At 43.6% G+C, this 14744-nt stretch overlaps 1 long non-coding RNA gene across 1 annotated transcript; it reads left to right on the top strand.

The window, feature by feature from the left end:
• The first annotated feature begins 7769 nt into the window (after positions 1 to 7769).
• On the top strand, positions 7770 to 11839 carry LOC134980395 (uncharacterized). Its single transcript, XR_010190387.1, has 3 exons — positions 7770 to 8746; positions 10039 to 10611; positions 11738 to 11839. It is a non-coding gene; the product is annotated as an uncharacterized LOC134980395 (long non-coding RNA).
• The last annotated feature ends 2905 nt before the right edge of the window (positions 11840 to 14744 follow it).

Genomic DNA, 14744 nt, shown 5'->3' with positions numbered 1-14744 from the left:
GGTGTTTGGCATAGGGTGTAACGGGCATTGCGGTATGTGTCACAGGCATTACGGTGTGGTATACTATATCATGGGCATTGTGGTATGTGGTATAATGTCTCAGGGTCATTGTAGTGTGTGGTATAATGTCTCAGAGTCATTGCGGTGTGTGTCATAATGTGTCAGGCATTACGGTGTGTGGTATACTATATCACGGGCATTGTGGTATGTGGTATAATGTCTCAGGGTCATTGTAGTGTGTGGTATAATGTCTCAGGGTCATTGCGGTTTTTGTCATAATGTGTCACAGGCATTGTATGTGCTATAATGTATAGGGGCATTGCAGTGTGTAGCATAATGTATAACGCGCATTGCGATTCCTGTCATAATGTGTCACAGGCATTACGGTGTGTGTCATAATGTGTTGGGGGCATTATGGTGTGTGCATATTGGCCCTCATTCCGAGTTGTTCGCTCGGTATTTTTCATCGCATCGCAGTGAAAATCCGCTTAGTACGCATGCGCAATGTTCGCACTGCGACTGCGCCAAGTAACTTTACTATGAAGAAAGTATTTTTACTCACGGCTTTTTCTTCGCTCCGGCGATCGTAATGTGATTGACAGGAAATGGGTGTTACTGGGCGGATACACGGCGTTTCAGGGGCGTGTGGATGAAAACGCTACCGTTTCCGGAAAAAACGCAGGAGTGGCCGGGGAAACGGTGGGAGTGCCTGGGCGAACGCTGGGTGTGTTTGTGACGTCAACCAGGAACGACAAGCACTGAAATGATCGCACAGGCAGAGTAAGTCTGGAGCTACTCTGAAACTGCTAACTCGTTTGTAATCGCAATATTGCGCGTACGTCGGTCGCAATTTTAAGAAGCTAAGATTCACTCCCAGTAGGCGGCGGCTTAGCGTGTGTAACTCTGCTACATTCGCCTTGCGAGCGAACAACTCGGAATGAGGGCCATTGTCTCATGGGCATTATTGTGCGTGGCATAATGTCTAAGGCCATTGCAGTATGTGGCATAATGTATACTGGGCATTACTATAAGGAGGAAAAATGACAAATAATGTAAGGGGCATGAATCAGGATTATTTTTCTTTCTTGTGGTGGCCAACGTCTGGGCGTGCAGGTTGCAAAACTGGGGTATAAGGTAGTCTTTTCCTGCAATGCCACGCCCCATTCCAACAAAGCCACACCCCTTTTTTTGCAGGCACGCGCAGATTCATCGCTTTACTAGTGCCAATCATGGAGGGGGGGGGGGGGGAAGGGTGCCAGAGAATTTTTTGGCTTGGGGGAGAAAAATTTCTAGTTACGCCACTGGATTTGTTCCAGTATACAAATGCAACCACAGGGAAAGGGTGGTCTGTATGTAACATGGATTCCGGTTATTATATTTAGCCATGAATTGTTGGATGTTTTGAGATCTATATGCATATGTGTATTTTATTTATTTAAAAATTTATAATATAAGAGTTCATACCCTTAGTATATTACTTCACTAGACCTGAAGAATATTAATATAATATGTAATATATGGGAAAGTAAGTGTAAATATATGAAATGGTATGTATATATATATGTATGATATGTAAGTACAGGCAGGGCTGAAGGTATATTTTATGAAATTACATGTTTATAATTTATTGGATTATATATTAGATGTGGAATAGGTGCAGGGGTGCTTAACATTATAGCCTGCCGTATAGTAATACAAGAAAAACAGAGGTCAGCCAATATAATTGTATCTAGCAGTTGCCGTGTGTCTTTTAAGATAGTGAGAGACCTTGTGAGCCAGCAATAGCCTGCAGGGCATCAGAGAGCGGCAGATGGGGTCCTTAATGCCGTCCGCGCGCTGCGGGAGTAATAACCTGCAGGGCGGGAAGAGCAGGTCCACGAGCGAGGATGCAGGGCTGACCGTGAGCTTGGGGAGAGACAGACACTGATTGGCGGCGGCTAGGGGATAGCGTGCAGCTCCGGCGGGAAGGGGGCTGCACGAGCCGGAGGTAGAGGAAGAATAAATAGAGCTCCCTGCCGGTGGTGAGGCAGACTGCTGATCCCCCTGTTTGAGGGCACACTTGGGTTCCCAGCGCTGCTGTAAGAGCTGTGCAGCGGCGTCTGGAGACCGGGTAGCGCAGCCAATACAGGGCAGGGCCAAGTGGCGGCGGAGAGCTGAGGCGGTGACCGGAGTTCCCCAGCTCTGCCTACACCCTGAGTACCTGTTGGGCTCAGCGAGAGAAGGGGAGGCTGGCTGAGCGGAGGCGGCGCAGAGAGCGGCTGGTCAGACGGAGAGCCGGAGGGGAGTGCACCCACGGCAACGGAGAGGGAACAAGCCCTGCAGTCTTCTGATTCACCGCACGTATAGAGGGACCAGCCCAGCAGAGGCAGTCATTCTGGAGGGAGGAGTCGGGGGAGAAGTCGGCCCAGATTCTACAAGCTGTAAGTGAGCTTATACAGAGCAACACACAGTTACACCTCACTGGCCTTGAACTGGCTTTGCAGTGTAGAACAGCTTGGATTATCTAGTGACTTGCAGTATAGAGTGGGCAAAAGTAAATATTGAGCCCTACGCTGCCAACTTTGGCCCTAGTATAAACTATATGCATATATACTTATATTCAGGAGTCAGCAAAACCCAAGACAAGTAATGTGATGATGTAAGAGACATTATAGAGCAGAAGAATACTGTCAGTGTACACAGTAAAATGTGAATAGGTTGAACTGTGATGGAGCCACATATTTACAATTATTAAGCTCTCTTCATCCTCTCGTTATTCATCTAGTATATGTTGAGAGCAGAGACAGTGACTTTTATTCTACATTGAATACTCATTTATAAATGCCATATAGATGTTGGATGCATATACTTTAAAAAAAAGAACAGTGTGGCTAGAATTAAAGACCCTACTGGGTTATTACAAGGTTGTGGTGGCTGATAAGAGTAGAGACCATTAGCAGTGAAGGACTAATTCAATGTTCAGAGGCTCATTAATAAGCTTCCGCTAGAATACATCATGAGCCTGTGAGTGTAATTATAAGAAATCTACAAGCTGGATAATAGACCATTTATGCAAGTGATATACCCCACCATATAATAAGATGGAGATTGTTATTGCATATGCATATATATATATACACACACACACACACACACACACACACACACACACACACACACACACACACACACACACACACACACACACAGGCCCTCATTCCGAGTTGATCGCAAAGAGTCATCGCATCGCAAATGTCCGAAATGTAAGTATCTGCGCATGCGCAAATGCGTGATTACGCATGCGCGAAGACATACGTACGACAACTGTGCAAAATTACTTTGGACAAAAAAAGCCGTAACTGCCAAACGAAAACAAGGAGTGGCGTGGGCGTGGCGGAGGCGAGACTTCGCAATGCTCCGACATGGGCGTGAAAGTGGGCGTACTGTGTGGGAGTATGCAACTTGCAATGGGCGTGTTTTTCGCACATAAACTTTGTCGCTGTTAAAACTAACATAGGAAACCGTAGCAACATTCACGCAGCAGCAGAGTAGGTCTGCAGTTACTCTACATTTGCGAAGTACTGGTACAAGTGTGTATGCAGTAATTAGCAGTTAATTGGAGAGCACATTCATCTGATGTTCAATTACTTGTTAATTACTGAGCCCATGAAAGTTACCAACCAGCAATTGACTGAACACACATTACATGTTTATTCTACTCACATATTAATCTCACACACTGTTAAATAAGGTTGTTATTTGTGTTTAACTTGGTGTGTAAGCATTGTGCAGAAATGTTTGAATGTGTGTTAGACTACTAAATACAAACAAGTTACATTTTTATTTAAAGTTAGATAATTCTGCAACATTCTGATCAATTAACCAACACCCACATAATGCCGCATACACTATGATTTATTTTTCAAAGTCACAATAATATAGGTTTTTAACATCTGTCAATGTTTTCAATGATGTCATGTTGTCCAAAGATATTTTATCAAGTTGTCGTGTCTGTTTTATTAATATGGACATTAAAGTGTGGTGCAAAACATACCTTTTTTTTTTATTAAAAAAAAATTTGAAGGAGAATTAGCAGATTGGTCACCAAGTGTCTATATGTTGACATAATATTTTAGTAAGTAAGATTTTGCTAATGCATTACCTTCAAGAAATTGCACACATTTTGAAATTATATTTTTTATTTCAGAAATAATATGATCCAACATTTAAACATGGCTCCACATGAGTCTCACAGGCAGAGATAGACCAAGCACCAAGCAGATGGCACTGACAAATTATATTGCAGAACTCAGTACTCTGCAAATTTCTGCTTCTGACAAAAGTATCTTATAAAATCATAAATTCAACATATTTCACACCCTGCCACACAAAAATGTGACACAAACTGAGAAATAATTAGTATCCACCACACAAACACAACAATACACAGCACACTAGTGAGAGGAAGATGGCTCTGTTGTTTTTTAAAAGAAACTCACAGGCTACAATTCCTCCAAACAGAAAAAAAGACATTTCACTAAGAGGGAGTGATCCATTCTGGCCACACAAGCCAAGTCCAAAATAACATAGAGGCAACTACAAAAACATGGGTGCTGCCCATCTGGAGAGACATCACTTTCTTCTTTTTGGCCCCGCCTGAGGCTGATCTTCTTTGCTTGGTCTGCGGAGTGACCTTCGTTGGGCCTGCCCAGTGTCCTGTTCTTCCTGGGCAGGGGCAGGGGAGGGAGCCGATGTGGTTGGCTCTCTGCCACTGTGGGCAAGGGAGACAGCGATGGCCTGGAGCCCTTGCAAGATGTTAGTTGCAAGGCTTTGGTTTGAGGAGGCCAGTTGTTCTTGGGCCTGCCTGATCTCTGCCAGACTTTGGCAGAGTTGAGCAACACCTTGCTCAACACAGGTTCGGATCTCAGTGAGCCGGACAGTTATCTGGCTTACCTCCCGGATGACCCCGTCTTGAAATGTGTTTAGGCTCTCACCATACCTAGCAATTTCAAGCAGGATCTCCGGGATAGCAGAGGGTTGGGTGGGGGGGCCAGTAGGAACCTGCATAGGTGGGTTTTGTTGGCCCACACTGGCAGACCCACTAGGTCCCTCCACCTCAGCCTCAACCACATAACCGGCCTGTGACTCAAACTGTTCACCCCCCTGTGCTGTGTTTTGTGGCAAGCAAATAGAAGAATGTGTGGGGGAAAAGTTGGAGTCAAAATTAGTTTAAGATTATTAATACAGTTCAAATTTCAGACAAATACATGTGTAAACTTACCTTCCAAGTCATGTCCCGTCACAATCTCAGGCAGGTCCGTGTCCATATGAGACACCCCTTGGCCCTCCTCATAACTCACACAGGCCATCGCCATCTCCTCCAAGTCAGTATACTCCACAGCGACAGGTGGTCCCCCCCCTGTTGCCCTTGAGGCATTCCACTCCGCAGCCCTCTTTGCCTTCAGGCGGGATTTGAAGTCGGCCCACCTACATAAATATTGTGAAAGAGGGAAAAAGTTGAGTCTTCTTATTGTTCAAAGTAAATATCTAGCACACATGTTCTGCTTGTGTTTGCTAGACATAACATGACATGTAACTACATTTTTTAGGCAACTTAGCACAGAAAAAGGATTGTCAAGATGCACTTACCGTCGTCTCACTTCCTGTGATGTTCTGACGACAGAGCCAACTTCATTCACAGATTTTGTGATGTCTCTCCAGATGCGTTCTTTGGAAGCAGCCCCCATGTTTTTGGGGCCCCTATGTATTTTGGACATGGCCTGCGTGACCAAGACACGCAACTCCCTCTTAGTGAATGCAGGCTGTCTTTTTTTCCGTCTGGAGGTAGCCTGTGAGGTTTCTTCAGGTTGGTCATCTCCATCTTCCTCCTCACTAGCAGCTTCTGTCTGCTGTGTTTGTGTGGCTAAAGTCAATTCTCCCTCAGTTTGCTCACTATGTGTGTGTGGCAGGGTATCCACACTCAATTCTTGAGGTTCAGAAGCAGAAATTTGCAGAGTACTAGGTCCTGCATTAACCTCCGCAGAGGCGTATTCTAACAAGCGCCTTTGACACTCTATCCGTTGTTTCTGCAATGCCATCTGCTGCTCTGCAATGCGGTCTATCTCTGCTGCGATTTGCTCACGAGAAGCCATGTTTGTGATGACGTGTGTACGCCGAGGTGTGTGCGCTTATATACCTACGTGCGACTCGTTAATTCACACAGGTGTACACTGTTATTCTGTTGAATGATTGCACTGCTTATTTAAGGGCCTACTGTGCATGCTGTAAGTGTTGGTAGTTTGGCGTTTGAGTTGTTGGCTTGTGCGGGAAGGTGATAGTGGAATTGGCAGAGTGAGTAATTGTCAAGCATACCTTTGTCCTTTTCTTTGCGTTTTGAATATAGACAGTCATTTTTTGTGTGTATTTTCGTTTGTGAGTATTCTGTTTTTTTTATATTTTTTTTGTGTTTGCAAGTTTTTGTAATACATTTTAATGTTTTAATTTTTATAACACATATATATTTTGCAAGTCCATTTGTGAAAATATTCCCGTGCTTCTTTGTTTTGACTGTCATTAGTGTTCTCTTGTAGGAATCTACTTTTTGGTGAGCAAAACCAATTTTGACTTCATTTTTGGGTGTGGTCCACAAAAACAAGACTTTATTTCTTTAGGAGCAGGTAAGTGTCGTTGGCCTGTGTTGGAGTTTGTTTGTTGGAAGTGTCTGTATGCTGTTTTTGACTGTCATTTGTGTTCTCTTGTAGGTTTTGTTTTTTTGGTGAGCAAAACCAATTTTGTCTTTATTTTTGGGTGTGGTCCACAAAAACAAGACTTTATTTCTTTAGGAGCAGGTAAGTGTCGTTGGCCTGTGTTGGTGCTTGTTTGTGTTTTTTTTTTTTTTGTGTAAAGTTTGCTAAACAAAGTGTTTGGGGTTTCCAGGATTGATCTGCAAAGTAGTGTTTGTCTTTCCTGGACTAGGTACTAAATTTCTTATTTTTTTTTTTTTTTTTTCAAAAGTTTTTTTGCATTAATATATGTTTTTTATATCCAAATATTAAATTTAGTTTTATTTGTTTTTTTTTTTTGCATTTTTGACATGAATTCAACACAGAAAAAATGTACGCTCCTGCAGTAAGTTGACACCACAATTGTAAAAACAGTTATTGTGTAAAATTTTGGAAAAATTTGTTTTTTTTTTAAATGACATTTCTTAACATTCTCTCCAAAAAGTGTGTGATGTCAATACATATTGCGGCAGAAGCCCTACCTCCCCAACCCACGCCAGCACTCCCACCCCAACCGCCAGCCCCACAACCACAGCCGGCTCCTCATCAACCAAGGCAACGGAGGCGTGCTAGGCCACCAATTTTCAGAACCCGTGTCATACTTTTTGGGATGCCAGATGATGTGGTGGTGCGTAGATACCGGCTGCCACCACATCTAATCCTAGACACTCTCTCCATAATAGAGAGTGATCTGGAGTCTGAAATTCGGTATCCTACAGCAATACCACCATTGACACAATTCCTTGCAGTGTTACATTTTTTGGCCACAGGATCATTCCAGCATGTTGTTGGAGACCTGGTTGGCATGTCGCAGGGCCAGTTCAGTAAGGTCCTGCGACGTGTCTGCCAGGCTTTCATCAAGCGTGTTAAGCAATTTATTGCTATGCCTTTGGATGTTGGTGCCCTAGATGTGGTGAAGCGGCAATTTGCGGAAGGTGGTAGTCGCTTCCCACATGTTATTGGGGTTGTGGATGGCACACATGTTGCTATTCAGCCACCAAGACATAATGAAGAAATTTATAGAAACAGGAAACTGTTTCATTCTCTGAATGTAATGGTTGTTTGTGGGCCATCCCTCCAGATCCTTTCCCTGAACGCAAAGTTTACAGGAAGTTCCCATGATGCGTATGTCATTAGACAATCAGGGATATGGCAGAGATTAAGATCAAGTCAACGACCAGACATGTGGTTATTGGGTGAGTTGTTGCTCAAATATTTTAGTTACAAACTTACAAAAATATATGAAAATTGTGAACTAAAATTTTGCTTTTATTCCAACAGGAGACCGTGGATATCCTTGCACCCCCTGGCTCATGACTCCTTACCGTAATCCCAGGCCAGGACCACAGATGGCATTTAACTCCGCGCTTACTGCCACTAGGCAGCTGGTGGAGCGCACAATTGGTGTCCTGAAAGGGCGCTTTCGTGTGCTCCACCGCACGGGTGGCGACATCATGTATTCGCCGGAGATGGCAAGTAAAATAGTGGTCCTGTGCGCAATACTCCATAATATCGCGGTAAGGAGTAGTGTCGAGCTTCCTCAGGCAGAGGAATTGCCTGATGAGGAGCCAGGGGTTGTGCCACGCTTCGGTGGGGGGAGTGTGACACGGAGGGGGAGCCAAGTGAGGGCAAGAATTGTAGCAGAACATTTCAGGTATAGTGTTTTTAACATTTATATTTGCACAAATAATACAACCCAGTATGCTTATGTATTTTTAAACATGATTGCATTTAGTATGTTCTTGTAAAGTGATTGGGTAATGCTGTTGTTGTGTTTGAATGGTTTTTTCTTTTTAAACACAAAAAACAAAAACACGTTAAGCTGACAATGTTTATGTAATAATTTAAATACTGTAATGATAATAAATAGTGTCCTTATTTATTTTATATCCTCAAATACTGATTATGTAAACAAACACACAAACAAATGATCCTCAATGTTTGACACTTTGTGACTGTCCAGCTGAATGATCACACGACCTGTGGTGAGTACACAGATATGTTTAGTAATTTTCAGTAAAGTCTGTGTCTCTGTGTGTTTATTCTAATTGTTTCTAACAAACATTTTTGCTTATGCTAATGCGAATTTCCGCTCGTGCAAAATAACACTCTGCTCTTCACAGCATTGCAAAGATCAATAAAGTTATTAGAAATGACATATTTTTGGCCAATCACATGCTAACAGACACTATAAATATATGCCCAAATAAGGAAAACGCCATTGCCATGATGCGTGCAGCACCGTTCTCCAGGCGGGAGCTCCGCGTGCTGGTAGCGGTGATGGACCGCCGCGTAGGCCGCGTTGGGCGCTTCATCCCCAATCGGGTGAAGCGCGAGGCCTACGCGGAGGTCCGCCGCCTGCTGCGGACTCGCGTCCGCAGCAGGCGGACAATCATCCAGCTCGAGAGGCGATGGAGTGATCTCCGCAGGCGGACTCCAGATTTGTTGGCGGAGATCCGCCAGCAAATCCGTGCTCTCCATACCCGAAGTAAGTTACATTACATAAGTTTTTTTGCTTAAAATGTGATAATGCTTCATCTTCCCAATTTTTAGCAAAAGGTTTTTTGTAAACCATTGTGCAAAACCATGTGCACTGCAGGGGAAGCATATGTAACATGTGCAGAGTGAGTCAGATTTGGGTGGGGTGTGTTAAAGCATCTCAATAATTTGCTGTGTTAAAATTAAACAGCCTGTATTTTCCATGGCCATAATTGAAAAAGTCCACCAAATCTAACTCTCTCTGCACATGTTATATATGCAACCCCTGCAGAGCACATGCTTTTGGACAATTGCAAACTACATTCCAGCTGTAATCCCCTTTGAATTACCTACATTTTACAGTAAGTGGTAGGCTAATTGCAACCTTCAGTCTCCTTTTTAGGAAATTAGGTCAGTGTGTGTGGTTAGGGGAAACAGTACTGACTGTAGTAAAGTGACACGAAACAAGTGCATGTTTCCAAGAAATAAGAAGCAGCCAGGAAACTGGTCCAAAATACTTGATAAGTGCTGGCTATATAATAAGGGCCCTTGAATAGTAATCTGGTGATGTTGCCTAGACAAATCACTATGACTCAATGGACTAGATTAAGGAATGAGCTTCAAAGTTAAAGTTTGGCTTCATTTTGTTTGCTATGGCCAACATGAAGAGGATCTTAACATGTTTGATTTTCTATTTTAAATTTAAAAAAAAAAAACATGTAACATAACATTTATATTTAAAAATCAATACTATGTAATTTTGCATGATTAAAAAATGTGGACAATATTTTCATTCTAGGACAACAACAACGGCACAACTCCCCACCCCCTTCCCCTTCCCACTCCCCCTCCCCTTCTCACTCCCCCTCCCCTTCTCACTCCCCCTCCCCTTCTCACTCCCCCTCCCCTTCACACTCCCCCTCAGCTTTCCAGTCCCCCTCATCTTCACAGTCCCCCTCAGCTTCCCAGTCCCCCTCAGCTTCCCTGGCCCACTCCACTTTCCATTCCCCTTCTCACCACACCTCGCCATCTCTTTCAGGGACCCCTTCTCCTCCTTCCCATACCCCTTCTCCTTCCACTTCGACATCCCCATCTGAACCCCCCTCACCCTCTATTGCTTTAAATTTCTCTCCGCCCCCCTCGCCCTCTCAATCAGACCCCCCCTCTGAAATTGCGGCACTAATCCAGCCTCCTTCCCCCATCCAGCCTCCTGCCCCAATCCCTCCTCCTTCCCCAATCCCTCCTCCTTCCCCAATCCCTCATCCTTCCCCCATCCAGCCGCCTTCCCCCATCCAGGCAACATCCCCACCAAGTGAATGGGCAGAGGAAGCCCCTGCAGAACATTCCGGGAGTCTGGATGTTTCCGAGGAAAGTAAGTTTATTTAAATTTTATACAATAAGATTACCCACTTACACTTACAATGCCAAAACATGCAGTGTTGTACTGTTTGAATTCTTGGACCCTGGAAAAATATTTTAACATTTCATCATGGTGTACATGTTGCCTTTACATATTTGTGAGTGTCATTATATGTACAGTGTGTATGTGTGCAATGTTTTGTGTGTCCACTCTAGGTTGACACTCATTAGGTAGCCAGGGTTGGCAGGAGAACAGGGTTTATATGTGTTACTTTTTCTGGGAAACAGTTAGACCTGAGTGGAGTTTAGTATGTTTGCCTTTTACACTTGGGCCTGTGTAGTCTGAATATTTACACTTAAAAATCACATGCTTCACTTTGTTATGCAGCCTAATGACACACTGTTTTTTTGTGTGAAAGTTACATTCTCAAAATTAATAAGTGTTCGAGTCAAACATGTTTGCACTTATTTAGTAAGGGCAGCTTTCATGGAGTGTGGGAATGCTATGATATGTTGGCCTTCTGAAGATGTGGATATGCAGTGTGATGATGCAGGACCAACCCACTAAAAATAAAAAACAAATAAAACAACAAATGGGAATGAATGCCAACATGGTGTCACATTGACGAAGATGGTAGTTATCTTTAACATGGGATGTCGGACATAGCAACCAATAAGATTATACTTAAAAAATTGGGATCCACTTCTACAATATAATAATCATATTTTTGCTTGATTGCTATGGGCAACGTTCCATCTTAAATATAACTCACATAGTAGTAAATGTAACACATGGTCTGGAACACTTTAAAATCTGATAAAAAGGCTGAGCAGGCTTGTGTGTTCTGCTAATGATTGTACCATAAAACAGGCAGGATGTAGTAACTTTGACATTAAAGCAGGCCTGTCCAAACTGCGGCACTCCAACTGTTGAGAAACTACACATCCCAGCATGCCCTGACACAGCTTTGCCATTCCCTGACCACAAAACTGTGTAAAGGCATGCTGGTATATGTAGTTTCACAACAGCTGGAGTCCAGCAGTTTGGACATGCCAGCATTTAAGTGTGCTTTGCGCCTTGCTTGGCTAATAAGTAATGTAATTAAGTTATTAATGTTTGTGTTGCATCTTAATTTCAGATGTTGCAGTTGGAGATCCCACAAGTTTTTCAGGGATACTTTACATCATGCGCCAACACCTGCAAGGAATGATGGATTGCGTGGACCATTTGCAAAAATTTGCATGACTTTTATTCTTTGATTTAAAAAAAAAAAAAAATATTAACAAATACAAAAATAAAAAAGTTGATTAAAGTTAACCGGGTGTTGTGTTTATTAATGCAAAAAAGGATCAGCAGATTGGCAGGCAGAATTTGTTTTGTACAAAAAATTACACACATCTAACGTTACATTTTTACCAAAAAAAAAAGGAGATTATTGTGTTAAGAAACATGTAAACACCTTCATTCACAAACAACACCTTTAAAAATTAAAAAAGTGAAATAAAAAAAAAAAAAATTTACACTTTGACATGTTGATGGGCAATTATGGCAACAAAGTGTTAATTTTTTTTTATTCTCAGACTTAATTGTTTTGGAACATTATCAATCATTACACTAATTGGGTTCGTAATTGAAAAGGGCTTGTGGTCTTTAAAAGGAAAGGTGTCATTGCACTTAATAGGCCAAAAAAACATTTTTGTGCGTTTTACCTCAAAAGTGTGCATTTTTACTCAAAACTTTGTAAATATACTCAAACTTAGTATTTTTACGATTAAGTATGTGTTATTGCGATGATTTCGCAATGCTGCGATGGTTTCGCATTACTGCGATGTCATTTGGCGTACGCCCACTTTGTGTAATACTGCGTGCGAATTTGCAAAAATACGTTGAGGGCGGAGGTTCGCAAATTTACTAAATTAACGCAACTTTGCGAATATGTTGTGCGTCCGAAAAACTTTGCGATCAACTCGGAATGAGGGCCACACAGCGGTAATGAGACTGTAATATATATCTGAACAGGATTGAATATTTGGGTCATATAAACTTTTGAATACATATATATTCTATTGGCATGGTGCAACTGGAGTATTGTTGTTGCAAAGAAGTAGTCTATTATTTAAGTCGGCTTTATACTGCTTAGGAAAGACTATTTCTGGTGTGAGCTGCAGAGTTATCACTAGAGTACTGGAAAGGTTACCTGATTGATACAGACTTTATAAACTTTAAAAGGAAACAAAAGTAACCAAGGAAAGAGAAAGGCTGAATAGAGCTCTAGCAATCCACTTAAATTACCTACATATGCCAAACGGATACAAAATAGTACTTTCTAATGCTAGTAAAACTCTGCATCTGTTAGCTGGCTAAAGGAAAGGAAACATAGAGAGAGAGAGAAAGATCATCTATTTATTTCCAGAAAAAGGGATTAAATTTGACTATAAATTCTGCATTGAAAACTCTTCACTATTTCCAAGGGACAACAGCTTCTCTATGTATTCACTGGGCCCCAACTGCGCAAACATTTTATTGGTTGAGAGTACCCGGGTCACTCTAACACCTAATGGTGTTGCTTAAAGAAGGTGATTTTTGTGTTGCATGCAGTCAATTACTGTATAGGTAATAGGGGAGAATATAGTATATGTATGGTATTTCTTAGTTAATGTATAAAAGACATTAATGCATGATAATGATATGTTGTGTTAATAAATTGAACATAGTAATACTTACCATCTGCGTCTGTGAGCTGGAGTTTGATCCGGAGATCCTTGAAGAGAAAACAGGTACAACATATGTGACGTATGATTTAATTAGAAGGACAGACATACATACACATACATACATACATACATACATACATACATACATACATACATGAATTGAGGGAGGCTTACCCAGGCAATCCTAACTAAACATTTAATCTGGGTGGAGGCACAATTAGTTAATAGGTAATCTTTATATATACTTTAATAGTAAAGGGAGGGTTACATGTATGTTTTTTAGCCTGGGCTGGGGACACAGGAGATGGCACTGGGGGCAGGAGGAGATGAAGGTGAGGGACACAGGAGATGGCGCTGGGGACACAGGAGATGATGCTGGGGGAGAGGAGATGGCCGTGGGGACACCGGAGATGATTCTGGAGGAGAGGAGATAGCGCTGGGGACACCGGAGATGATGCTGGGGGAGAGGAGATGGTGCTGGGGACACAGAAGATGATGCTGGGGGAGAGGAGATGGTGCTGGGGACACAGAAGATGATGCTGGGGGAGAGGAGATGGTGCTGGGGGCAGGAGGAGATGAAGGTGAGGGACAGAGGAGATGACACAGGAGATGACACAGGAGATGGCGCTGGGGACACAGGAGATGGCGCTGGGGACACCGGAGATGATTCTGGGGGAGAGGAGATGGTGCTGGGGACACAGAAGATGGCACTGGGGTAAGGAGGAGATGAAGGTGAGGGACAGAGGAGATGGCACTGGTGACACAGGAGATGGCGCTGGGAACACAGGAGATGATTCTGGAGGAGAGGAGATAGCGCTGGGGACACCGGAGATGATGCTGGGGGAGAGGAGATGGCCCTGGGGACACCGGAGATGATGCTGGGGGAGAGGAGATGGTGCTGGGGGCAGGAGGAGATGAAGGTGAGGGACAGAGGAGATGACACAGGAGATGGCGCTGGGGACACAGGAGATGGCGCTGGGGACACCGGAGATGATTCTGGGGGAGAGGAGATGGTGCTGGGGACACAGAAGATGGCACTGGGGTAAGGAGGAGATGAAGGTGAGGGACAGAGGAGATGGCGCTGGGGACACAGGAGATGGCGCTGGGGACACAGGAGATGGCGCTGGGAACACAGGAGATGGCGCTGGGGGCAGGAGGAGATGAAGGTGAGGGACAGAGGAGATGGCGCTGGGGACACAGGAGATGGCGCTGGGGACACAGGAGATGGCGCTGGGGACACAGGAGATGGCGCTGGGGAGAGGGGGTGGCCCTGGTAACACAGGAGATGATGCTGGGGAGAGGGTGTGGCCCTGGTAACACAGGAGATGATGCTGGGGAGAGGGTGTGGCCCTGGTAACACAGGAGATGATGCTGGGGAGAGGGGGTGGCCCTGGTAACACAGGAGATGATGCTGGGGGAGAGGAGATGGTG

This window comes from Pseudophryne corroboree, chromosome 12 (genome assembly GCF_028390025.1).
Source record: "Pseudophryne corroboree isolate aPseCor3 chromosome 12, aPseCor3.hap2, whole genome shotgun sequence".
Classification (NCBI taxonomy): domain Eukaryota; kingdom Metazoa; phylum Chordata; class Amphibia; order Anura; family Myobatrachidae; genus Pseudophryne; species Pseudophryne corroboree.
The sequence above is the reverse complement of the archived record's forward strand: the minus strand, read 5'-3'. Positions and strand labels throughout refer to the sequence as shown.